This window comes from Rhinopithecus bieti, unplaced genomic scaffold (assembly GCF_001698545.2).
Source record: "Rhinopithecus bieti isolate Rb0 unplaced genomic scaffold, ASM169854v2 scaffold_39, whole genome shotgun sequence".
Lineage (NCBI taxonomy): Eukaryota > Metazoa > Chordata > Mammalia > Primates > Cercopithecidae > Rhinopithecus > Rhinopithecus bieti.
The window spans coordinates 308000-334567 of NW_016802926.1; the positions used below are offsets into that span (position 1 = coordinate 308000).

At 36.7% G+C, this 26568-nt stretch overlaps 1 long non-coding RNA gene across 1 annotated transcript; it reads right to left on the reverse strand.

Annotated features, from left to right (window-relative positions):
• Positions 1–516: 516 nt before the first annotated feature.
• On the reverse strand, positions 517–14653 carry LOC108536666 (uncharacterized). The gene is made up of 3 exons (XR_001887659.1): positions 14586–14653; positions 7580–7749; positions 517–608 (listed from the first exon to the last, which is right to left on the reverse strand). It is a non-coding gene; the product is annotated as an uncharacterized LOC108536666 (long non-coding RNA).
• Between the last annotated feature and the right edge of the window lie 11915 nt (positions 14654–26568).

A 26568-nucleotide genomic window follows, 5' to 3' on the forward strand; every position in this document is an offset into this window, starting at 1 on the left:
AAATTTGCAATGAGTAAAGCCAAAATTATACTAATTTTTTAATAAGTAATAGAATTATAGGTGATTTTGTTTCTCTTCCTTATGTGTATTAGCTTTCTAAAGACATCCCAAAGAGGATGGTTGATCTTCTGGAGGAATGGACAGAATGCTAGACAAGAGGATGAGATAAATACCCTAACCTTGCCTAAGGAAGTTAGCAAGACATCATAACACAGTTGAGCTAAAATTTAAGAATAGGTTTGTCAGGCAATTTGTGGCAAAGAGGACATCCCAGACATAGAAAAATAAAAGTACCTGGTAATTTCCATAGCGATGGCAGTGTGTTCTATACTTGGCCTAAGCATATCCTGACTGAAATATCCGAAGCATTATTAGCTCATAATCACAGCAAGTCTCTTCACAAGAAGACCTTAAATAAGCAAATAGGAATTTATGTGAGAGCAAAAAGAACTGCTTGAGATAGTACAACAATACGTGAAATCGATTTCAATTAATTTTGACAATACCTTTATTCTTCAATGCTATAATCGCCTATTGCCCACCCAATGGAATATTCTTGGGTTATTTGTCCATCCTATGCAGCTTGCAGCGATTGTAATGAAAGATGGCTACAGGGTGAGGAAGAAGAGACATGTCAGGCTCGTGGTATTCTGCCCTTCAGCCAATTAATGCTAGCAGAGGCTCTTTAATGAGAAGGGGAGACAGACTCAGGGTTATTTCTATAAGAAACAATGTAGCTGGGTGTGGTGGCTCACCCCTGTAATTCCAACACTTTGGGAGGCGGAGGAGTTCAACACCAGCCTGAGCAATATGGCAAGACGCTGTCTCTACAAAAAATACAACAGATTAGCTGGACATGGTGGTGTGCATCTGTCGCCCTAGCTACTCAGGAAGTTGAGGTGAGAAGATCACCTGAGCCCAGGAGGTCAAGGCTTCAGTGAGCCAAGATTGCACCACTGCATTCCAGCCTGGGCAATAGAGTGAGAGTCTGACACACACATGCACACACATGTGCACATACACACACGCACACATGCACATATGCACATAAGGAAGGAAGGAAAGGAGGAAAGAAGGAAGGAAGGAAGGGATTCTTGTAGCTTCATGAAGGATCATCTGGAAACGGAGAGAAACTGGGGATAGGAAGGACAGAAGGAGGGCTGTTAGAAAGGCTTGGGGCAAAAGAAGAGGCAATAATTAATTGTTAGAAGTTGCAAGATAAAGTCTCCTTTGCTAAATTACTAACTCTATGACCTTGGGTAAGCCTCTCTGCCTCAATTTCTTTACCCATAAATTGAGTCATAGACCTTCTTCAAAATACCATTGTGAGAATTAACATAGGAGAAAACATTTTATAAGCATTTTATAAATCCTAAAGCTTTATCAGCTCTACTTCATTAGCATTATTAGCAGCAATAATATTAGTATTCCTATTGCAACATCCTCAAAAGGCACACATTTTGAAAACATAGCCAAAGGCAGACAAGAAAAGTAAGAATTTCTGCTTATAGTAAGAACATTTCTAAGAATATGGTGTAGCAGTTATATGAATGTATTTCATAATGCAATATTTCAGTACTTCTCTAAAATAAGATATGAAGATTACAGCTTTCATTTGAAAATAAGCAGTAAAATGAATCATTGGCTTCTATCACCTACTCTTATGGTATTGGGAAATCACCAAATAAAATGTTTATTTTCAAAAGTGTATGTTTTATCTGGCTAACAGTAGTGTTACTACAGCTTGAATGGGTGGAATATTTCTCAAGGATTTTTTTTTTTAGTTGGAATTTCTTCTTCATGATCCTTTGAATAAAGGAGAGGAATCTTTTGTTGTTGTTTTCATGAGGATTTTTTGCAAAACTTTCATCTATCAATAATATTTAGATCCAATTTAAAGAAAAAATGTTTAGACTAAAATCACTTAAGTATAATATTAAGTACAAATAAAACTAAGAATATTTTAAATTTGTAACATAACTGCATCCATTAAACCAAGTAAAATTCCAAGAATAATCAAGCAAAAGAAATTAAATATTCAAATTAATAATTCAATGTGATCAGTGATACTGAGTTTGATGACAGAAAGACATAGCCTTAGATCTGGTTTTATGTTTGATCTGTTTATGTATATTTACATGAATCCCACTAATGTAAGAAGTGCATCTTAAATTTATATACTATATAAAGCAGAATTGTTAAGACAGTTAGCTCAGAATAATCACAATTTACCCAACGAGCAGTCTTCAAGTGCCAATGTAAGACATGAAAATGAAAAGACTATTTGTTTGCTTAACGTTTCAGTTAGCATTGTGGCTTTCTTGAAATCAACATTAAATAATTTTTATTTTATTGATTGCTAAAACTGAAAGCATCAAATTTCTTTATTGCATATTTAGAGCTCACTTACCTTGGCTGAATTATTATTGCAGGCCAGTGTTAGAAACATCTCCATAAAGCAGGATTTGCCACATGAATGTGGTCCAGATGCAATGATTGACTCAAGACTTAGCTATTTCAACTACTCAGAAACCTTTATTGTGCAGTCACTTGGCATCCACTTTGCACAAACACTGTCAGCACCCAGCATAGACTCGGGCGTTGATGTGACTGAGTGATCCATTATAAGACTGGCATCTAAATGATGCAGAATTCATAGAAAGCTATTTTGGACACTCAAGATGCTATCTACAGACCTCAATCTGAGATCTTGGCATCATCTGAAGTAAATTCTAATTTGTGTTTATTTATGAGAAAAGCATTCCAAATTACAGTTCCTTTTAAAGGAACTATAAGATCTATAAGACATTATAAGATTTTGTAAGATCTTTATAAGATCTTATAGAAATTTTAACTATATGATCAAAATTACAGCTAAGACAACAGAAAAACAAGATGATTGAGATTTATTGCCTTAGAAAAAGGAATACAATTAATTAACCTAGACTTAACCAGAGTAAGAGGTCTAGTGAACAGACAATATGCAATTTAGAGAATATAGAGAAAACTGGCATGTTGGTCAGTCTCTAACACAACAACCCTTGTGAACTAAGCAGGAAAGAAGCTGACGTGAGGTTAATGTACAGGTTTAGAAAGTATGCACACATATATTTTGTTAACTCTACTCATTTGTTCAGAGCCAAACAGGCTGTTAGGGGGAAAGCTACAAAAGAAGGGAAACACAAAAGCATTTATCTTCACCAGAAAATAAGTCAATCCCTGAGAATCATTTCGCAATTTACACAGAACAATACAGGCATATAGATACATGTTCTCTTTAAAGTAGGGTCTTCGCAAAAGCTATGTGTTTATACTGCCACAAAAGTGATGGTAGCCATGCCACATTAATCATGCTTTGTTTACTAGCTAAATCCTAATGGCTTTTGAGAAGTGGCTCAGGAAGAGAAGGCCCTCCTTAGGGCACCTCTAGTCAAGTGATTATACTGATTATACTGATTGGGAAAATGGCATGAGCCATCAAATAAACCTTTGGTATTGTATGTTTGTTTTTTAATTGCTCTTTGCCAACACAAGATTATTATTTGGAAACTGTACATTTTTTCCCTATGATTATGATTATGTCTCTCTGTTAAGGAGTAAGATATATGTATCTTAGAAGACTAAGATACTAGTCTTCTGTAAATTTGTTATTTCTAAGACATCATGTCTTAGGCTTGCTTAAATCAATATAAAAAAATCAACTCTTATGTCTGAGGTGATTGTTTTCCCAGTCTGTCTTTTTAACTTTACTTGTAGTTTTTTGAGTGATTTTGGTAGTAATAACTTTTGTTTTGTGTTAGAAAGTTATCTGAATTCAGATACCTAAACATACACAGAGAGAGAGAGAGAGAGAGAGAGGAGGTTTTTATTACTATCCTAAAGCATTTTTTTAAACTTTGTATTCTAAAGCGTTGTTTTTTTTTGTTTTTTTAACTTTAACTTTCCAATTCATCTGAATTTTCATTTGAGACAGGTGCAGATCCACACTGTCTTAACATCTCTCTCTTCTCTTCTACTTTGGAACATCTTGACCTCCAAGTCCACTATCAAATGCATTATTTCCACAAGAGCTCGCAGTTGGCTCCTGGCTTATTTCAGCTGATAATGATGTCAACTTTTTGAGCTTTCATTTTTTTAACAGGATATTAGAAGACCAAAATCCTTTCAGACCTAAAAGACTGGACATCTAACAAGGAACATATTTAGATTACGAAAGATAATTAAATATCTCCATATTTTTGGAATGGAGTGTCTACCTAAAAATCCTAAAATCTTACTGGCTAGATCTCAGGCAACTTGTAAACAAGCGATTTTTTTTTCTCACTTGGACTTTCTGAAAACACGTATTTCAAAATCTCCTACATGTAAAATGTTAGTATATTTGAAGCATACTCACAATCTTAACTGATTTAGATAATGTCAAATATTAGATAATTGTAAATGTCAAAGGCCCTATAGGTGACCCACCCAAGTAGAAAGTGGGACAACTTGTTTTGCTTGTTTTAATGCATTCTTGAAATCCACCACTTTGGTTTAAGATCTGTAGATAACCTATTGGTTAGAAGTACTGGGTTATTTCTAGTTTCCTCACTGTGTGTGTGTGTGTGTGTGTGTGTGTGTGATGAGGAAGCTATCCAACTTTATTCATTGGATCAGGTATGTGGTTCTGTTCTCTTTACTTATAACCAAAGCACTATGTGATAAACTCCAACTATCATGGGATCTTCAAATTTGACTGGAATTTTTACAGCGGAGTAGAGTTTCAGAATATTTCCATTCCTCTCTTATATGTAAATAGCACAGGAATAGAAACTGAAGTAGCTATAGAATGAATGAATTTGAATACTGTCCAGCCTCGGAGGAAAATTTCTAGATATTTGTATGTAGTAAGTCCAAGAAGTATGAATAATGACAATGAGAAAAACCTTTCAGGCCGAGCACGGTGGCTCACACCTGTAATCCCAGCAGTTTGGGAGGGTGAGGCAGGCAGATCGCTTGAGCTTAGGAATTCAAGACCAGTCTGACCAACATGGAGAAACCCCATCTTTACTAAAAATACAAAAACTAGCCAGGCGTGGTGGCACATGACTATAGTCCCAGCTACTCAGGAGTCTGAGGCAGGAGAATCACTTGAACCTGGTAGGTGGAAAAGGTTGCAGCGAGCCGAGATGGCACCACTATACTCCAGGCTGGGTGACAGAGTGAGATTCTTCTGTCTCCATAAGAAAAAACAAAAAAAAAAAAAAAAAAAAAAAAAAAAAAAAAACCTTTCCGAATATTAGTTCCTTTACCTAAGTTGATACTTAAGACTTCAGATAAAACAGTAATTTTATTTGGAAATGCAGGTAGAAATCAAATGGAAAAAAAAATTACCAAAATAAGAAACCCTGCCTGTACTTAGATGAAGCTGCACCAATTCAGCAGTGTGCCTGGGTGACAGAGTACACAGTCATTGATGTACTTAAATTAATCTAGTCTGTATGGAAAATTTCCCTGAGTATAACTGACTATAACTATAACCTTGACCAATTCAACTGAATGCCATTTCATTAAATAAAATATTATGGCAACAAGATAAAAAAATAGATACATTGGATTACTTCAAAATTTTAAAATTTTCGTGCATGAAAGGATATTGTCAACAGAGTGAAAGGCAACCCATGAACAGGAGAAAATATCTGCAAATCATCCATCTGATAAGGAGTAAATATCTAGAATATATAAAGAAAACTCAACAATAGCAAAAAACAAACAACCTGATCTAAAAGTAGTCAAAAGTAGTCAAAGATCTTGAATTAACATTTCTCGAAAGAAGGTATACAGCTGGACAACAGCACATGGAAAGACGTTCAACATGTCTAATTATTAGGGAAATGCAAATCAATACCACAGTGGGATACCATGTACACCTATTAGGATAGTTAATATTTAAAAACAGAAAGCAACAAGTGTTCTTAAGGAAATTGGAACCCTTGTACATAGCTGGTGGGAATGTGAAATGATGCAGATGCTGTGGAAAAGAGTACGATGGTTCCTCAAAAATTAAACATGGAATTACCGTGTGATCCATTCCACTTCTGAGTACGTACCCAAAAGAACTGATAGCGTGAATGGATATTTGTACATTCATGTTCATAGCAGCATTATTCACAACAGCCAATACGTGAAAGTAACCTATGTACCCATTAATGGACTACTGGATAGACAAAGTGTGGTATATATATACAATGAAATAGTATCCAGCCTTAAAAAGGAAGGAAGTTCTGGCATATGCTACCACATGGATGAACCTTGCAGACATTATGCTGACTGAACAAGTCATCATAAAATTATAAATACTGTATGATTCCACTTACATGAGGGACCTAGACCTTGCAGACATTATGCTGACTGAACAAGTCATCATAAAATTATAAATACTGTATGATTCCACTTACATGAGGGACCTAGAGTAGTCAAATTCATAGACAAATCATAGAAAGGTGGTTTCCAGAGGCTATGGGGAGGGTTGAATGGAGAGTTACTTTTTAATGGATACAGAGTTTCAGTTTTGTAAGATGAAAAAAAAAAATCTGAAGATGGGTGGTGGTGATAGTTGCACAAAATTTTAAATGTATCCCTGCTATTCAGGAGGCTGAAGTGGGAGGATCCTTTGAGCCCAGGAATTGAAGGCTGTAGTGAGCTATGATGGCACCACTGCATTTCAGCCTGGGCAACAGAGTGAGATCCTGTTTCCAAAACAGAAATATATATATATATATATATATGTTAAATGTACTAATGCCACTATGCACTTAAAATGGTTAAAATAGTAAATTTTGTATTGCACATCTTTTACTGCAATTTAAAAAATAAATAATAAAATAATATAAAGTAAAAGATATATATTAGAAACAAGGTTTAGGATTTTATCAATGTCTGTGTTTCCATGGAGACCTGCTTGTTGATCTTGATGACTCATGTAGAAAACTGTTTGGCATACAGTATTCCTGTTTTATAGAGTGAAATGGTAACATTTGTGCTATTTCTTCTCCTTTCAAAATATAAATGGATTTTACAGTTACTCAGGAATTACAAATTACTGAAATTATCTGAGAAGGCATCTGTGAGCAGGTTTGAGTTTCAGAGTCTGAAAATGCCTATCAAAATCAACTACCTTATGACTAGTAATTATAGTTTTAGTCTTCAAAATGTTTACTTTTACTTCAAAAACTTTTCCATGCAATGTGGGAATTTCACACGGTCATGAAATGTCTTTATTACATGTTTCCAAAAGCCTTGTTCCATGCTCAATATGATGATTCTCTTAAAATCATTATAAACAGATTTTTCTCATTAAAATTACATATTCTTTGTTACAAAGACTGAAATCAAGCAGATATCGAAGGTGATCCTTAGATATTTGGGTATTGTTGAAAGCAAAATTAGAACTTGGTTGTCTTTGTCATTTTCTACTAATAGCAACAATAGCCACTATTGTCTGCTTTCTTATGTGAGTACATGCAAACTTATACGGTTTAATATTTTTGTTCCTATATACAATAATTTATCAGGTCAGATTATGAGTATTTCAACTTACAGGATTCATTCTGTGATGATGTTCACATGTTCACAGCCTCTGGAGTAAATTTCCTCTGTATTTAAAATCTTCCAGGCAGTCAAATAGATCAAATCAGTGTCTGACTCTGGAGAGAAAATTATCCACGAATATGGTGTTACTGGTAAAGGAGAGTTTTCTGATACTTTGCTCTAAAAAAATAAATAAATAAAATAAATAAAAAATAAAAAAAAATAAAAAAAAATTAACTGAAAAGTCTCTCAACTTCTTGGTTTGAGAGTTGCTATTGCAGTGTACATGTATAACAAAATAAGGTAAATGTTATACTCTAAGGAAGGCCAAAAAGAGCTGGGAATGTGTATTATATGTTCAAGTTAAGAAGTCAAGGAAGAAGGTGAATAATCCAAGCTCGCACACACCAGTTTGGTCTGGACACTTCTCCTTTCTTGTTGCTCTGTGAGGTGAGACTTTGGGTAATTGTTGCTGCTGTCTAACATTCCTCGTTGCCCTTTGACGTCAGAATGCTGTAGAGTTGCTTTCTGTGTGACAAAGTCTAGTTTAACATTGGAAATATGTGTTCTTCATTTTGGTTTTGTACAATCTCTGCGATCTTAGCACTGATGCATATTTTTACAAGAGTGTAAATGGCTCCGAGCAACATTCAGGATACTCAGTGTCTTGACACATATAGAAGTTTTTAAGTACAGATCATTGGTGATATGCACTTGGCATATCAAAAACTCAGGAAATCATCAAATGGGATACTCAAAGACGATTACCAATACTGACTCCTTCACCTCCCCTGAAAACACCCTAACTACTTATGGGGTGTGGGTTACTTAAATGATGGGAAGAGAAACAATCTAGAAGGGAGTCATTAAAGAAGTTGAATGGTGAGGAGGACCTTGGCCTAGTTGAGATTTACAAAAACTTACTTCTTTGAGATGACCTTAAAGTACAGAATCCCATGTTGCCACATGCTGGCATGTCTCATGGGATCATAGTCTCCTTAGCCAGGATTGGCCTTTGCTTTCACCGAAAAGTTATGACTACCCTAGGGGGAGGACAATGATACTAGTAATACAATTGATTAAATTATATGAACAAAAGAAACAGGCTTTAGAAATATACTTATTTTAACATGTTTTAAATGGTATGCTTCTTGCAAAAGATTCTAGCATTATTAAGTTGTTGTTTTTTTTTTTTTACTGTACATCCACAGATACCACAACAAAAGTTATTGCAGCAGGGCTGATTTTCCATGTTTTGGAGTTCGTATTATTCCATTTTCACACTGCTATATATAACCACCTGAGACTGGGTAATTTATGAAGAAAAGAAGATTAATTGACTCACAGTTCCATAGGCTGCACAGGAAGCATGGCTGGGAAGCCTCAGGAAACTTACAATTTTGGCAGAAGGGTGAAGGGGAAGCAAGCATGTCTTAACATGGTGGCGAGAAAGAGAGCTAAGGGGGAAGTGCCACACACTTTTAAGCCATCAACTCTCATAAGAACTCAGCCACTATCACGTGAACAGCAAGGAGGAAATCCGAACCCATGATTCAATCACCAAGTCTCTCTGCCAACATTGGGAATTACAATTCAACATGAGATGTGGGTGGAGACACAGAGATAAACCATGTCACAGTTCTTATTCAATTCAGAATCATACAGACCTTTAAAATCCTTAAGCCCAATTTCACACTCAGTGTGGAAATGTCTTATAAAGCATACTCTACAAATAGGATGGAAACTTGGCTTGAATATTCACAAAGATAGAGCAAGAAAACACATGGTAAATAAGCAAAATATATAGTCATTGTCAGCCAACATGTTTTTACTTGTTATACTTATCTATGTGAGGTAGAGGTCCCTGAATTTTAGTCGTATTTCCCATCCTCTGGCATGCAAATATCTCACCAATAAGTCCAGTGTGTTTGCTACTTCTTGCTCACTGGATCCAATCAGCATAATGCCATCAATGCAATGGACCAGTGTGATATCTTGTGAAAGCAAAAAGCGATCAAGGTCTCTCTAAATAAGATTATGACATATAGTTGGAGAGTTGATATACCCCTGAGGTAGAATAGTAATGATATATTGCTAACCTTGTCTGCTGAAGGCAAATTGCTTCTGGTGGGTCTTATGGACATGAATGGAGGAAAAGGTATTTTCCGAGTCAATGTCATTTCTGTGTCAACTCATCCCAGGCTCCAGGAGATGAGTTAATTTGCTCAAGCAATGAAACCATATCTGGTACAGCAGCTGCAATTGGAGTCACCACCACTTGGTTAAGCTGGTGATAATCCACTGTCATTCTCCAAAGCTCATCTGTCTTCTGCACAGGCTAAATGGGAGAGTTGAATGGGGATGTGGTGGTAATCACCAACCCCGCCTCTTTCAAGTCCTTGATGGTGGCACTAAACTCCACAATCCCTCCAGGGATGCGACATTGTACTTCATTTACTATTTTTCTAGGTAGAGGCGGCTCTAATGGCTTCCCTTTGGCCTTTCCCACCATAATAGCCCTCACACTACCAGTCAGGGAGCCAATGTGGGGGTTCTGCCTGCTGCTGAGTCTGTCTATGCCAATGACACATTCTGGCACTAGGAAAATGACCACAGGATGAGTCCAGGGACCCAATGTAAGTCGGAACTGAGCTAAAACTCCATTAATGACCTGACCTCCATAAGCCCCTACTTGAACTGGAGGACCACAATGATGCTTGAGGTCCCCTGGAATCAACTTCAGCTCAGAGCCAGTGTGTCCAGTAGTCCCCCCAAATGTCTGATCATTTCCCTTTCCCCAGTGCACAGTTACCCTGGTAAAAGGCCAAATGTCTCCTTGGGGAAGGATGGGAGAAAGCTTCACTGCAAAAATTATCAGTAGTGTAATGAAGTCCTTCCTCAAGGGGACCCAGCCTCCCCTTCATTCAATGGGTTCTGGGTCTATAAACTGGCTCAAGTCTGGAAATTGATTAAGGGGCCGTGATTCTCTGTTTTTATAATTCAAATTAGTCTTTTGTCCATTCAACCTAGAAGTTTTCTGTTTGGTTAATTTAAGTAGGAATGCAGTAGGCTTCCTATGAATTTCACCTCTAGGAACACCATTATTAATTAGCCAATGTCAGAGCTCTAAATCAGTCAGACTATTCTGATTGCCGCTTTGCCTCTGCTGTCCATTATGGTAGCTACGCCCACCTTGGCTTTGATGGCTGAGTGCTGCCACTTGGCCCCTGCTACCTCGGGATCCAATTATTCCCTGGGTATTTACATTTTTTGATTTAGTGACTGCAGTTCCCACTGTTAGATCTGACATACAGAGAAGAGCAATTACAGGGCTCTTCGAAGATGCAGGTGCTGCTTTTGCAAATCTATTTCACAAGGCACTGGTCAAGGGTATAGCTTCTGGACCCTCCCAGCTGTGATGAATAGGTCTAAAGTTACTAATCCACTCCACCATCCCAATTTCCTTAAGCCTTTGGATCCCTTCCTTGACATTAAACCAAGGGAGATCAGGCATTTCCAGCTCACCCACAGTGGACCATCTTTTAATCCACATTTCAGCTAACCAAGAAAATAAACTATTAGAAACTTTTTTAACTCCCCAAGCTGCAACATTAAATTCAGTCTTTACTTAGTGGGCCCAAATCATTAATTTCAGCCTGATCCAACTCTCATCTTCCTTCCACCATTATCCCATACCCTTAATATCCATTCCCATGACTGTTTTCCAGATGGCTGTTTACATAAATTAGAGAACTCAAACAGTTCTTTTGGAGTGTAGTGTACCTCCTCATGGGTCACACTCTGAACCTCCCCTCTAGGGGGCCCATTGGGACTTGAGTGGAGTTACAGGTCTAGAAGCAAACAGAGGTGTTGAGGGTGACTGCTGAGGAGAGTCCACATTATCTTGCCTGGCATCTGCCTCCAGGGAGGCCATCACTGTTGCCTCAGACAGTGCAGGGTTTATCTCCTCAGGCACAGGTGGAAAGGCTGATGGCAGCATAGGTAGTGGAGGGGATGCTGCCACTACTGGGGATGGGGAAGCTCTTCCTTCTGGCAAAAAAGATTCATCAGAGTTTACCAACTCAGTGTTCCCGGCTTCATCAGGGGCCTCCCACACGATCCCATTTCAAGTGGCAGAGTTCCATTCTTTTCCAATCAATGCCCTCACTTTAACAGTAGACACAGGGCGAGGCTGTGCATGCATCTTTCTTTGCAGGTCAGCCAGTCGCATGATAAGAGCTTGTGTCTGTTTTTCCACAATTTCAATTCTTTCTCTACAGGAGATAAGACTCTCACTCAGGGCAATCTCAGCATTATCTGTGGCTCGGTATCTGCTTCTGAAGCTGGGAGACAGAATCCCTGAGTTCATCGTTTTCTTTCATCACTTTGTCCACTGAACTTAGGAGCAATCAACCAGCTTCACCATGTTCTTTGGTTCTCCACATATTGCCAAAGGTATTATGTGTAGAGTCACTAAACCCCTTGCCTCTCATGAGCAGTGAATCAGGAGTCTTAGATGCATTTATTTCACATAGCTCTTTAAACAGTTTTCAACAAGGACTATCAGGGTTCTCCACACTATTAGAAGTAGAGTCCTTGGCATTTTTGGGTCTAATCATACAAAGCAGCCAACTTCAGAATCCCCAAAACCAATGAAAAAACTCCATCATTAATATTCTGCTCCTCTAGAACCACTCCTGGTCCTGAAATCTGTATTAGTCAGGGTTCTCTAGGAGGGACAGAACTAATAGGATATATACATATATGAGTTTATTAAGTATTAACTTACACGATTACAAGGTCCCACAACAGGCTGTCTACAAGCTGTTGTCTACAAGCTGAGCGAGAAGAGCCAGTCTGAATCCCAAAACTGAAGAACTTGGAGTCTGCTGTTCAAGGGCAGGAAGCATCCAGCATGGGGGGGAAGATGTAGGCTGGGAAGCTAGGCCGTCTCTTGTTTCCATGTTTTTCTGCCTGCTTTATATTCGCTGCCAGCTGATTAGATTGTGCCCACCAGATTAAGGGTGGATCTGCCTTCCACAGCCCACTGACTCAAATGTTAATCTCCTTTGGCAGCACCCTCACAGACACACCCAGAATTAATGCTTTGTATCCAATCCAATCAAGTTGACACTCAGTATTAACCATCACAAGCATTTAACATAAACCTAATAAATTATTTCTAACAGCTTTATTGAGATATAATTTACATACCATAAAATTTACCCTTTTAAAATATACGGTTCAGTGGTTTTAATAATTCACAAAGTGGTACAACCATCACCACAATTTAATTTTAGAACATTTTCATCACTCCAACATAAATAATTTTTTAGTTCTTTTTGCTTTCACTTTAGGAATTCTGTATTTCTGGATAATTATAAAAGATATTTTATTAATTTGGCAAGGACTGGGTCAAATCTAAAATGAAGGAAAAAATACTGTAAAATTAGACGGTTACCATAAACGAGATAATAAGTAATTGTTTTATTTGTTGTCTTTAAACATGTAAAGGCTTCTGGGAAGAATCCTTAATTTTAGTAATGGAAATTCTGGAAATCAAAATATATCAAACATCAAATGTTATTAAAAATTTAAAATCAACAAAAGGCTGTAAGTCAAATTTCTACCTAAGATTACAAAGGATTTGGTTATAGATACCCTTAAAAGGATTTGGATGATTCTAAGAAGAAAATAAAATTACTTAGATTTAATCCTAGCTTTTGGCTCTGTCAATGCAGAAGACATTTCATCATATGATTACACAGTAATGGGGTGTTTTTATAGTACCTATTCTTACAGAAAATGTTCTTTGAGGTTCTGTGCACACTGTTAAAGACAGAATAGTTGCCATATTTCAGCATCTAACCAGAACAAAAGATTTGCATTCATTTTACATTTACAAGTCTTATTAATTTTTACTAATTTGCATGACTTATTTTAAATTGTACTGCGTGAGTTGGAGAAATTCTCAATGATCAAGTTATTTGAGAGCATTAGTCATTCTTCAACATGATTGCTGCTGCACTGGGTTAAGTTGTATTTGATAATTTTCTTACAAATGTGACTTAATGGGCTTACCAAATCAACATTAAAAATGCTTTTCCATTACATAGTCACTTACATTTTCTGCTATTACAAAATGTTTCTGATTTTTTAGTGTTTGCCTCCCGAAAAAAACTTTAGAAATTTTTTCAGTAATAAAACTTCCTGGGTTAATCCTGCTACCAAAACAGACTCTCTTGGGATTCACAGGCTGAGAATCCAAACTTTTACCAAATATGATTTCTTATAAAGATGTCTTATACCTGACTGAGAGAAACCATCTGGGGAACACTGAAAAAATACAGTGTAGTAGAATCTGAGAAGCAACTTGTTCAGGATTTTGGGCTATGGTATTTCAGGAATTTTTTTAAAATCCCAAAACATTAGAATAAAAGTCTGAATGGACTCCCTCTTTGGCCAGGGCACTCTAAAATGTAACCTGAAAGACTGGTTCAGGCCATGATGAGAAGTGTGGTTCAGACATGCCTCATTATATCCTTTCAACAGTAACATCAATGCCGACCTTAAGTCTGATAAGAAACATTTACAATTCTCTCTAAAGCCTACTACTTGGAGGCTTCATCTTTATGATAAAACCCCTATCATAGCAAAGACATCCCTTTCTACTGATAATAACTTTCAACCAATTGCCAATCAGAATATATTTAAATCTACCTGTGACCTGGAAGCCTCCTGCTTCAAGTTGTCCTGTCCTTTCAGATCAAACCAATGTCCATCTTACCTGTATTGATGGATGTGTTATGTCTCCCTGCAACGTATAAAAGCAAGCAGTATCCCGACCACCTTGGGCACATGTCCACATGTCATCAGGACTTCCTGAGACTGTCACGGGCACCTCCTTAACCTTGGCAAAATCAACTCTCTCAAGTGCCTGAGATCTGTCTCAGATACTTTGGATTCACAGGAACTAAAGCCCAGCAGGAGCCCAGCCAGTACCCTAAAATACTTACTTTAAACATCGGTTTTTTCCACAATGTGTAACAGAAGCATAGGAGCCTAGCCTTATTCCTGGTGCTTGTCAGGTTTGTTGTTTTGGAGGGAATGTTGTGCAATGCGTTACTCACCCAGGAATTGTACCTGATGACTCCCTTCGATGTTTGAGGCACAGCCAGCACTCTGTCTAGAGGAGCTAAACAGCACAGCTGGTTCCTCTGGCAGCATGACTGGAATTCTTTCTCAGCTTTTATGTTCACACAGAAATGTTATCTTAATCTCAACTGACAAGGGTGTTCTTAAAACAAAACTCAAAGGTAGAAGGCTAAAGGAATGCTTCAGGGAGATCCAAAATGAACAAAATGAATAGATCTGCACAGCAATTACATTTAGAAACCAAAACTTTTAATCTGCAATTTAGACGGTAGCTGCAAAAGACAATTTGTTCCTTTCTATTTTGGAGTGAAGATTACAATAGATCATAATAGTGGTGTTTCATATTAAGTAATGTTTTTACATTTCTGTGAAAAGTGCCTTAATGCCAAAACAAAGGGAAAATTAGTCATTCGTGGAAAAAAATAAATCCATAGTAGTGGTAATAATTCATTTATTCCTCCATCCAGCAATTACTGAACACCTATTGTATGCCAGATTTTTATCTAGGTAAAGAAAGAGTGAAAGATAATTCTCATAAGGGCCCTAAAAACAGGGAATCTTGGGGTATTCTGAAAACCTTGAACTAGGATGCACTTCCAAACAAAGAAGGGGGGTGAGGGAAGACTTCTCAGAGGAGGTGAATACTTGTAAATAGATAATATGGAGATTTTAGAAATTGAAATTTGAAACATTCTAAAGCAGTGTCAAAAAATGTTCTATGTAAATTTAGCTATTATTATTATATTTTCAAAATCTTTGTGTGTTCTAAGCTTACATAACGTAAGCATACACATAGATTTAAATCTGCTTCAGATAATCCATTGTCCATTAAGTATAATTATTGATCTTCACATGGTTCAGACACTATGCTGAAAATTGGAATTAGGAGAGAAGGAGAATTTTTCCAGGAGTCCCTGAGGCAAGCAGTCTTGTATCCTAAAGTTTAGCTTGTTTTTATTTATTTATTTATTTATTTATTTATTTATTTAGAGACAGGGCCTCACTTTGTCACCCGGGCTGGAGTGCAGTGGTGTGAACATGGCTCACTGCAGCCTCAACTTCTCAGGCTCAAGCAATTCTCCCACCTCAGCCCCCCAAGTAGCTGGGACTACAGGCACGTGCCACCATGCCCTGCTAATTTTGGTATCTTTTGTGGAGACTGGGTTTCACCATGTTGCCCAGGCTAGTTGCAAACTCCTGGGTCAAGTGATGCACCCACCTTGGCCTCCCAAAATGCTGGGATTACAGGCATGAGCCACAGCACCTGGCCTGTTTTTAATTTTTAATCATCAAAATTATAGGAAGAATTTGTTTTACTCTCTGAAGTCTCTAGAACTTTTTTGTTCTCTTCCTCCCTCCTTCCATCTCTCCTTCTCTCCCTCCTTTCCTTCTTTCCTTCCTTCCTTCCTTCCTTCTTTCCTTCCTCCCTCCCTCTCTCTTTCCTTCCTTCCTTCCCTCCTTCCTTCCTTCCCTCTCTTTCACTCTTTGCTTTTCAATCTCAGACCTCCAAGAAAAACAAAACGACGCAATTATTAGGAGTCACTCTTTTGTGGTTATTATAAGTTTCATGACATTTCAGAGGAAGTGCAGTTAGGCATTTCCGTGGTGACTGAGGAGGTTTGAAGATTACGGACTAATACACAGGAAGTTGTCTATAGATAGCACTGGAAGGAACCTGAGAAATGAGAACTCAGATTGGGAAGGAGATAGGTTACGTTTTCAGCACCTTTATGTGGCCTTTTTTTTTTTTTTTTTTTTTTTTTTTTTTTTTTTTTTTTTTTTTTTTCTTATACAAAGGCTGCAGATAGTAACTAACACATGACTAATAAGTACTACCTATGACTGTTTTATTCCCATATTCTATAATTCTGTCCTTATGAGACTGCCAGAGTGAGGACAAATTTTAGGCCACAGACTGAGAGGAAAAAATAATCAAGAACAATTCCAGGTGTGGTGGGAAGGGAACATGCCATGGGAATTTCAGGTGTGGCGAGAAGGGAACATGCCATGGTCTTCAAAGCAATGATCAAGACATATTGACTTTCCAGTTTGGGAGTAGAGAGAGAAAAAGGAGTAACACTGTAGCAGAACTGCTGAAACAGAGCTCAATATTCTGCAGATTCAACAAGCACCCCTCTCATCCACTCCATACAGATATGAAGAACACTGATTAAAAGTGGGAGAGCTACTGCTTAAGTACAATATGCGGAATGTTGAGCTCTGTTTAAGTGTTTCTGACAGTATGCCTCTTTTTGACAAATACCAGTTAAAATATGAAATACGAGTTTCTTGGAACAGAATGCAAAATCTCTTGGAACTGAGAGAAGCCAAGTTGACCATTTAATAATCATCAGGTTCTTTTGGCAAATATTGAGAGCTCCCAGCAATTAGAGTAGGCTAGTAGGCATTGGATGACAATCCTCTCCCATGTAACCATGCTACCCATGGGGTCATGGTATGTCAATAATGAAAACAAGTTATATAATAGATTAAGACTTGTCTAATATGTATTAACAAGAAGCAACAATAGTAACCTCAACTGCTCTTGTAAGCTTAGAATGCTAAGGCTGTTAAGACATTCTGAAAGCAGGGTAAGCCAACCTTCTAGTTTGGGTCAAGCAACATTGTCATCTCTGAAATGAAAGTGGAGATGTGAACCTATCATGTTGCTCCAGAGATATTAGTTGCTGCTGGATTTGCAATATCCTTATATCAAGTTCATACATGGGTGTTGATGCCTGTACACTCTTTCTATCCAGTCATGTAACTCAAGCACAGCTCATTTTACTAATGTTTGTATGCTAATTAAAAACTCTTTGGTATAGATTCCTGTAATATTTAAAGATTTTATGCAGCTACCTTTGAAGTGTGAATACCTGATTAGGGTACTTCAGATGTTCAATACTCCCTTAGAACAGTGAATATAGTAAGCATTCAAATGTTAGCTATTACTACTTCTCTTGTACTTACCATGGTTGTTATCTTCATTAGTATATGGCATGCTCTGTTCTTTCTCTACATATCTAACTTACTCACTAAGATAGTGCTTTTCAAGCTCATTAGTGGGTTATGAAATCAATTCAACAGTTTCTACATAGCATTTTCAGTGAAAAGGCCAGAAAAGAATAGAAAATATTAAAGTGTATCAAGTTTTGGTTCATGCTTATAAAGGTATATATACTGAGTTACAATGTAAAACGTATTTCCTACTGTGGCTCATGGTCAAAAGAACAAAAGAAAATGCTATACTAGGTTGTATACTTCAAAGAGACCTTGTCTTATTTATGTTGCTAACCCCAGTGTTTAGTATATGTTTAGATGGTAAGTAAATGTTTGAATACGAATAACGTGTTTTCTTCTGCTAAGACAAATTTACTGTAAGATGAAACTGGCATTTAAACCTTTTGCAGAATCTGAAACAGAACATGTGTAATTGATATTTGTAGAACCAATGCATAGAAATGTTCTCTGTTGCTCTGTTTTGAAGAAAACTGTAATTATAGACAATCTCTCCTGTAAATCTTTAAAGTTCTGTGTCTCAGTGTTCTGCATGTTAAAAACCAGCAATTACTTATTCTGGAGAAATGTATTCCAGTGCCTTTTGTATCAGTTTCCTGTTGTTGCTGTACAAATTACCACAAGTGTAGTTGCTTAAAACAACATGTTTACTATCTTATAGTTTTATGAACTAGACATCTGACATGAGTCTCACGGGGCTAAAGTCAACAGAGCCACAAGCCTGCTTTCTTCTGAGGTTCTAGAGGAGATTTTCCAGCTTCTGGATGCCTCTGGAATTCCTTGGTTCATGACTCTTTTCTCCATCTTCAAAGCCAGCAGCACAGCCCTCTGACCTCTGCCTCCATGGCCACATCTCCCCCTCTGGCTCTGACGCTCCTGTCTTCCTCTTCGATTTATAAGGACCCTCCGGATTACAATGGACTCACAAAGATAATCCCAGATAATCTCTCCATTTGAAGTTCTTATTTAGCCATATCTGCAAATTCCCTTTTGCCACTTAATATTCACAAGTTCCAGGAATAAAACTTGGACCTCTTTGGAAGCCATTATTCTGCCTACCATGCCCATCAACTGTATTGCCTAAGAAGTGATCCAAGCAGAGAACATTTGCAAATCATTTTGGATAATGTTCATGCTACCTGACTTATAGATGTGGTTATGCAGATCATTTCCTAAAAACCTGTTTTCTGATTTCATACGATTTTGGGAACATGGGCCAAGAAAGTAACACCTAACTGTTAGTGATTTTAACATCCTTGATTTTGAGAGTTTGTTGAAATTTAGGTAACAACCCACATTTTCATACTGAAATTTAAAATTGTTCTAACTTTTAACATTACTTAGTAAACCTTAGAGTAATGAGTTAGAGAAATAGAAGTAGAAGGTACCGAATTCTAAACCAGTGAAGAACAGTTTGATAATTTATAAGGATGCGTAACTTGCAGAAAGTGTAATTTGGGGAAATAATATGGCTGTCTAGAGCAAAGTCACTGCAATGTTTGCAATGTTTCCTGAGTAATTAGGAAATGTAATTTGTAAGAACTGCTAACCTATTGGCAAAAATTTTAAACGCTATCTACGCTGGTTTGTTTTAGAAGTCAATGCCTTCTAACACTCTTATTTTCAGTGACTGTCATTTTAATTTTTTTCTCCAGTTCCCTATTTTCTAGGAGAATTTGGTCTGGCTAATAAGATTTTCTCCAATTATGGAATTTATCAACAACATAGATTCTTGAAAAGGCATTATAATCCTTTACTTAAAATTTGGATTGTTTCCTTTAAAATAAAATGTCTTCTGCAAAGTAAAATTCAAAATCAAATATCTATCAAAGAGGTGAGTGTGCCTTATTACCTCAGAGATGTTAAATTGCATTTGCAAATTGCTTTCTCATTCTCTTTTCTAGTCTTATCTTAATTCTCCATGGTTTTAATAGCGGGATGCTCTCGCTGGTTTCATTTGGTTTATTGCTTTGCCTAAAACTAGTTTTCATCGCTTAAATAGGCTTGTAAATTTGATTCTTTCTAATAGTTTCATTTATAAGCAGTCACATTTTCTCTCTGAAGCATAATTTAATATTTATATTGCCAGTTGGGCTAGGTTTGGTTTTTAAATTGCGTATTCGTTTCCATTTGAAACTACCATTGTTAATAATCAATATTGGTTGAGGCAAGATGTAGTAGAAGCCACCGTTACCAATATATGTTCCTTGGACTGTTAACATTAGTGGTTCATTGCAAGTATGTTTGAATCAAAAGGATTAGGTTGTAAAGTGAGTGGAGCCTATGGCTTCTGAAAAATATTGGCTATGGACTTTGAAATCAAACCTAGGATTGAATTTGGCTCTGCTACTGATTAGCTAAGACTTGAAACATGCACCTCAATTTTGTCACGTGTATAATTGGAAAATATAGACCTTGTGAGAATGATGTGAAAACTATATGAGAGAATGTAGCTAAATTTCTAGCATAGGATTCACAATAAGCATCTAATAAATAGTACCTCTTATTACCCAGACATTTCTAGTTTTGCTTTAAAAAAAAAAATCTGTGGCTCAAGCCTGTAATCCCAGCACTTTGGGAGGCCGAGAAGGGCAGATCACTTGAGGTCAGGAGTTCAAGACCAGTCTGGCCAACTTGATGAAACCCCATCTCTGCTAAAAACACAAAACTTAGCCTGGTGTGGTGTCACGCACCTGCAAACGCAGCAACTTGGGAAGCTGAGGCTGGAGAATCGCTTGAGCTCGGAAGGCGGAGGTTGCAGTGAGCCAAGATCACACCACCTGCACCACTGCACTCCAGCCTGGGCGACAGAGCCAGACTCCATCTCAAAACAAACAAAAAACTATGTCTCTTAACAGATTGTTTAATTGACATGTGCTATAAACAGTTCTTAACACCCAAAAGGAATACACAAAACATCTAATAGATTGCAAAAAAGGTTAAACTTCAAAATTCTTGATATGAAAATTAAATCAATAAAATGTTTAATTGTTAAGATTACATATATAATGTATATATTATATATAATATATATATTATATATATATCATGTGTGTGTGTATATATATATATTTTTTGAGACAGAGTTTCGCTCTGTCGCCCAGGCTGGAGTGCAGTGGCATGATCTCAGTTCACTGCAAGCTCTGCCTCCCAGGTTCAAGCGATTCTCCTGCCTCAGCCCCCCAAGTATCAGGGACTACAGCCGTGTGCCACCATGCCTGGCTATTTTTTTTGTATTTTAGTAGAGACAGGGTTTCACCATGTTAGCAAGGAAGGTCTCGATCTCCTGACCTCGTGATCCACCTGCCTCGGCCTCCCAAAGTTATGTGATTACAGGTGTCAGCCAACGCACCCGGCCGAGATTAGCAATAATTTTTAACAGAATATTTTTATCAACAGACTGTCATTACAGTGGGGGCAAGGGGCTAAATTAAAGGCATTAGGACAATTAACCATTTGTCTATAAAAGAATAAAACTAGTGCCCTACATCACACCATTTTCAAAAATCAATTACAGACACACAAAATACTTAAATGTGAAAAAAAGCTACAAGACTAACTTAAAATATTATACATATATATATATACACACACACACAAATATGTGCTGAAAAAGGTAAATAGTTAAATAAATAAATTGGAAAGGAAAAACAAATATTTCTTGCAGAGGAATTCCATTTAAAATATGCAGATACTCCTCCTTCAAAGGCGTGATGCTCAATCACCACCATATTTCTCCTTGTTGTTGGGCTAGACATAGTAACTTGCTTCCAAGGACTAGAGTAAGGAGAGAGAAAATGAGTGACTTTACAGTGCAAAGATCTGGCAAGGTGTGATTAACCAGGTAATTAACCAGGTAGTTAACATCTTCAGTGATGTCGTGTAGGTATGATATCCCCCCTGACATTCTGGGATGAGAAGGGCACTTTACGCATGTCATATTCTTTCCAAAAACCCATAAGCTCACTGTAATCATAAGAAAAACATCAGATAAATTTAGATCCAAGGCAATTCTACAGCTTCCTTGGCCAGTACTCCTCAAGACTGCCAAGATGATGAAAAACAAGGAAAAGAAAGAAAAGCTGTCATAGACCAGAGGAGACGTGGGAGAAATGACAAAGAAACACAATCTGGACCCAGGATTGAATCCTGGAAACAAAGAAAAGAAACCTGGTGAAATCCAAATAAAATCTGGAGCTCTATTAGCAGTAATGTATTAATGTTGGTTTCTTATCTTGGACAAATATACTATGGTAATGTAAGATGTTAACAAAGGGTGAAACTGAGAAAGAGATACACAAGGAATCTCTGTACTATTGCTGCAAACTTTCTATAAATATAAGATTATTCAAAAGTAAAAAATGTATTTAAAAAGACTATAAGATTTAAAATAAACGTATCAACATATCTTTATATTCTTTAGATAAAGATGTCTTAAGCAAGAAAAAAAGTATAGAAAAATATTGATAAAAAGAAAATATTGATAAATTTAACTACGTTAAATTCCAGAATGTTCATCAAACCAAGCTTCAAAGAAAGTAAAAATATAAATCACAAGTGGGGAGAAGGTATTTGCAATAAATACATTGAAATGACAGAGATCTCTTGCAATGCAAATTGAAAAAAGATAAGCAGCTCCATGGACAAGTGAGGAAAATACTTTAATAGAATTTCAGAAAAAAGGCAATCTCAAAGATCAATGAGTATATTAGAGGATGTTCAATCATATTACTGTTGAGGAAAAAACCACAGTGGGATATCATTTCATGTTTGGTCACTTGGAAATTTTAAAGACTGAGAATATCAAGTATAATCAAGAGTGTGGAAAGCCAAAACATTTATACACTGCAGGTGGAAGTGTAAGACTTTATTGCCACTTTGGAAACAATTTGGCAGTATCTAGCGTTAAAGATGTGTCTATTCTATGTACGACAAAGCAACTGCCCTCCTAGGTATATAGCCTAGAGAAACTCTTGTATATATGAACCAGGAAACGTGCACCAAAGTACTCTCAGAAGTTCTGTTTATAATAACAAAACAAAAGAAAACAAAACAGATGCAACCCCAATATCTATCACAACATAATACCATCCAGCAATGAAAATAAAACAATAATAATGAGTGAAACACGGATGAATTACAACAATATAATTTGGAGGGGAAGAGGAAGGTGCAGAATGCATACAGCCTTTCTTTACATCAAATTTTAAAATGTGGAACTAAACAATTTAGTGTTTAGGATTACAAACCTGTGGGAAAGTGCTATGGTATTAATGTTTGCATTCCTCCAAAATGCATATGTTCAGATTTAATCCCCCAAATGTTATAAACAGGTGGCGCCTTTGGGAGGTGATTAGGTCATGAGGATGAAGCCCTCAAGAATGCAATTAGTGTCCTTATTAAAGAGGCCTGCCAGAGCTTATTGGTCCCTTTTTGCCCTTCTGCCATGTGAGGATATAGCAAGAAGGCATCGTCTTTGAAGAAGAGAGTAAGCCCTCACCAGACATGGAAGCTGCTGGCACCTTGATCTTGGACTTCCCAGGCTCCAGAACTCTGAGCAGTATCTGAGCAGTAAGTTTCTGCTGTTTACACATTACCCAGTGTAACATATTTTGTTATAGAAGCTTGAACAGACTCAAACAGAAACCTATAAAGAAAAGCAAAAGAATGGTAAAGATAATTCAGATAGCTACTACTTCTATGGAGGGCTTAGAGGAGCAGTGCCTAGGGAACAAAAATAAAACAATGTTCTCCATTTTTAACTGGATGGTGGGTTTGTGGGTGTTTGTATATATAACTAAATATGGTATAAATATTGTTTTATGTCTACTTAATAAAAATAAAGAAAGAAAAGAAAAAGAGGAAGAAAGAAAGACAAAAGGTGAGAGATAGAGACAGGGAAGGAGTGTGGGTTATCAGTTTCACTCACAGTGATACTCATACAGCGTGGAGACCCCAGTGTGCAGAGAGATTCCCAAGGGTAGAGCTAAATTTACTAGTTTGGTAGATTTCACTGCCTCCTTTTATTCCTATCTCATATCAAAGTTTCATCTAAGTTAGCTGGGCCCAATTTACCAGAGTAAAACATCATGATCTCCTCCCTCTAGTTCAACCTCTTGTGATGCACAGTGCCCCATGCCTGTTTTCTCGGAGCCATAGTCCCCTCTTCCTCCTTCTCTCACTGTCACAACAGAGATTCTAAATGTCTCGGTCTACATACCTGACCCTTAAATGCTGTCGTAAGCCGTCCCTCCTGAGAATTCATCCCCAGATCCTAGGCTATCTTTTTCTCCTTCCCTAGGACTTCCTCCTCCTCACTTTGCCCAAGACCATGAATTGATGCAGGGGTAATGGAAGAATTTCTAAGGCAGATCGGACCAATCATTGCCAGAAATGCATCTTCTCACTTTTCTTGTTCAAGGCAGTTGTCAGGCCAAAAAAGTGGCCTGAGAGAAATACAGCCCTCTTTTCAAAATGATGGATTCTGTATTAGATTTGAGAATTTCTTCTTCACTTTGTATGCCAAAGGAAAAATGTTGAGCAAGTATAAAAGTAGGGAGACTGATGGACTAGTCCAGATGAAGGAAGGTAGTCTGAACCAAGGCAGTGGGTATAACAGAAGTGGAAATAGAAATGAGGGAACAGATTTGAAAAAGATTTGCTTGGAACCCTGTTTATTTACAAGACAAAAAGCTGTCTGGAGGGAATTACGTGAAAGTAGTCATCATCTTCATAAAACAACAGTGGGTAGACATACTAAAACTTTAAAATTAGTTTTACAATGAGACAAGAGGAAAACTGAGTACGTATGAAAGTTACAGATTATTGAAGCAAAATTATTAATTGAGCACCGAGCTCTGCCGTTGCCTCCAGGAAGCTACAGAGAACATTATTACTTGTAACCTGATGAACCTTCAGAAATCAATAACTAATCATGTTCATGACTTGCTATCGTTATTAGCATTAAACATGGATTGGACTAATTTTTAGTATTATACATAGGTGGGATTTGTCTTTTTGAAAATGTTCAACTATTCACATTTATCCTTTTTGCTCCATAGCCAAAAAAGATAAACAACATGTTCGAAAACATGGATATGGTTCATAATATTTTTTGATTGAGCAATTAATTCTTATAATGATGTTTAAAGGCTTTCCGAGAAAATATGAGAAAACTTTTCAGAAAAATGTTTTAATTATAATATATAAAGGATGATAAAAGATCTGGAGAAAGGAAAGTATCCTGCTTAAGTCCACAACTCATACTGTAGACAGAGTTTTAATAAAAAAAAAAAAAAAGAATTCTGAAAATAAAAGTTTAACCACGTAGTTTTTATCTTGGAGACCAAGGCAGCATTTAAACCACAGGAGAAAGAAACCAGGTAAATTTATTTTATGACTCTGAACTCATGATAAAAAAGAGCAGCACCTCAATTTCAGGCATATATTTTGTTTTCCCCCAGGATAAACATATTTTTACAACATAATTTGGCACATTTTACAGCCAAGGTAAAATATGAAGGAAAATATTCTATTATTAATGATAACTCTACAAACTGCATGGGGAAAACATTACTCAAATATCGGTTAAGCAGAATTCAACATAAGTGTGGGGTTTTAAATCCCTCCTACATGTAAATGTTTATGTGTTGTATGTGTTTAAGGTTTATTAGCTCAAAATGTATTATACATTCCCTAATGAAAAGTTATTTCTTATAGGTCTGTATCTCCCTTTGGTTTGTATTGCAATTTGTACAATGTCCTGATGCACATTTTTTATTAATGTTCTAATTACATTGTAAAATTTTTTTGTTTGTTTGCTTGTTTTCTCTCTTAGAATGTTAGTACATTGAAGACAGAAACTACCATTTCTGTAAGATCTCTTTAGTTCTTTGCACAGTGCACAGTACATGGTACTCAATAAATGTGTAATGAAATGCTTTACATGTTTATAATGACCATGTTCAGGATATTTAACTTCCTATTACATGTTTATAATGACCATGTTCAGGATATTTAACTTCCTAAAAATTGGTAGCTCTAGCTGTGAAGCTTGTTAAGCAATACAAACTTTCTCATCCCTCTAAGTGTCTTCTTGGGATCTATAATTTTGTATAAGCTTTCCAGTCAAAACTTTAATTCATTCCTCTAAAATACTATATAAATTCTGTAAACTAAAGAAAACTTCCAAGTACCTTTCCCTCATGAAATATAATACGATTACATGGCTCTGTTATATTTTGGAGAGGAACTATCTTATCCAAAAGTAATAGAAAATCATGAGTTTTAACATTTCCGTAAAACAGAGCATAAAGAAGTGTGAATCTTCTCTTGTTCTCAGGCATGCATATTCTGCTCTGTTGGTTGCTAAGATACACTAAACTTAAAAGTACAGAAATGCAATTTGGCTCCTTAAAAATAGGCTATGCAGCTTTCTTATTTTTGACAAAATTAGTCTCTATGGAACATACACAATCTCTGCACAATCATTTATTTTAGTCACTTTCTGGCCTTAGTTAATTGAATAGTGTTTTGTAAAGATTTTAATTTTAAGTTTTCATTTTGAGAGCACCAAAATTATTTGCAAGCACTAACCAAATATCTCTGGTTTTTGGTTTCCCACCCTTCATTTAAGTGATCTGTACAAAACAACCCAGACATGGGTTTTTCCAATGAAAAGCCACTGATCTCAATTTCTAAAAGTAAGTAATTCTTGTTTTCTTCCATTTCTTCTTCATTTTCCTGAAAAAGTAAAGTTACCTCACAGGCCAAATCTATTTATCTTGAAGTGAGGTGGTGGTGAAATTGGGTCGAAGATACCATGTT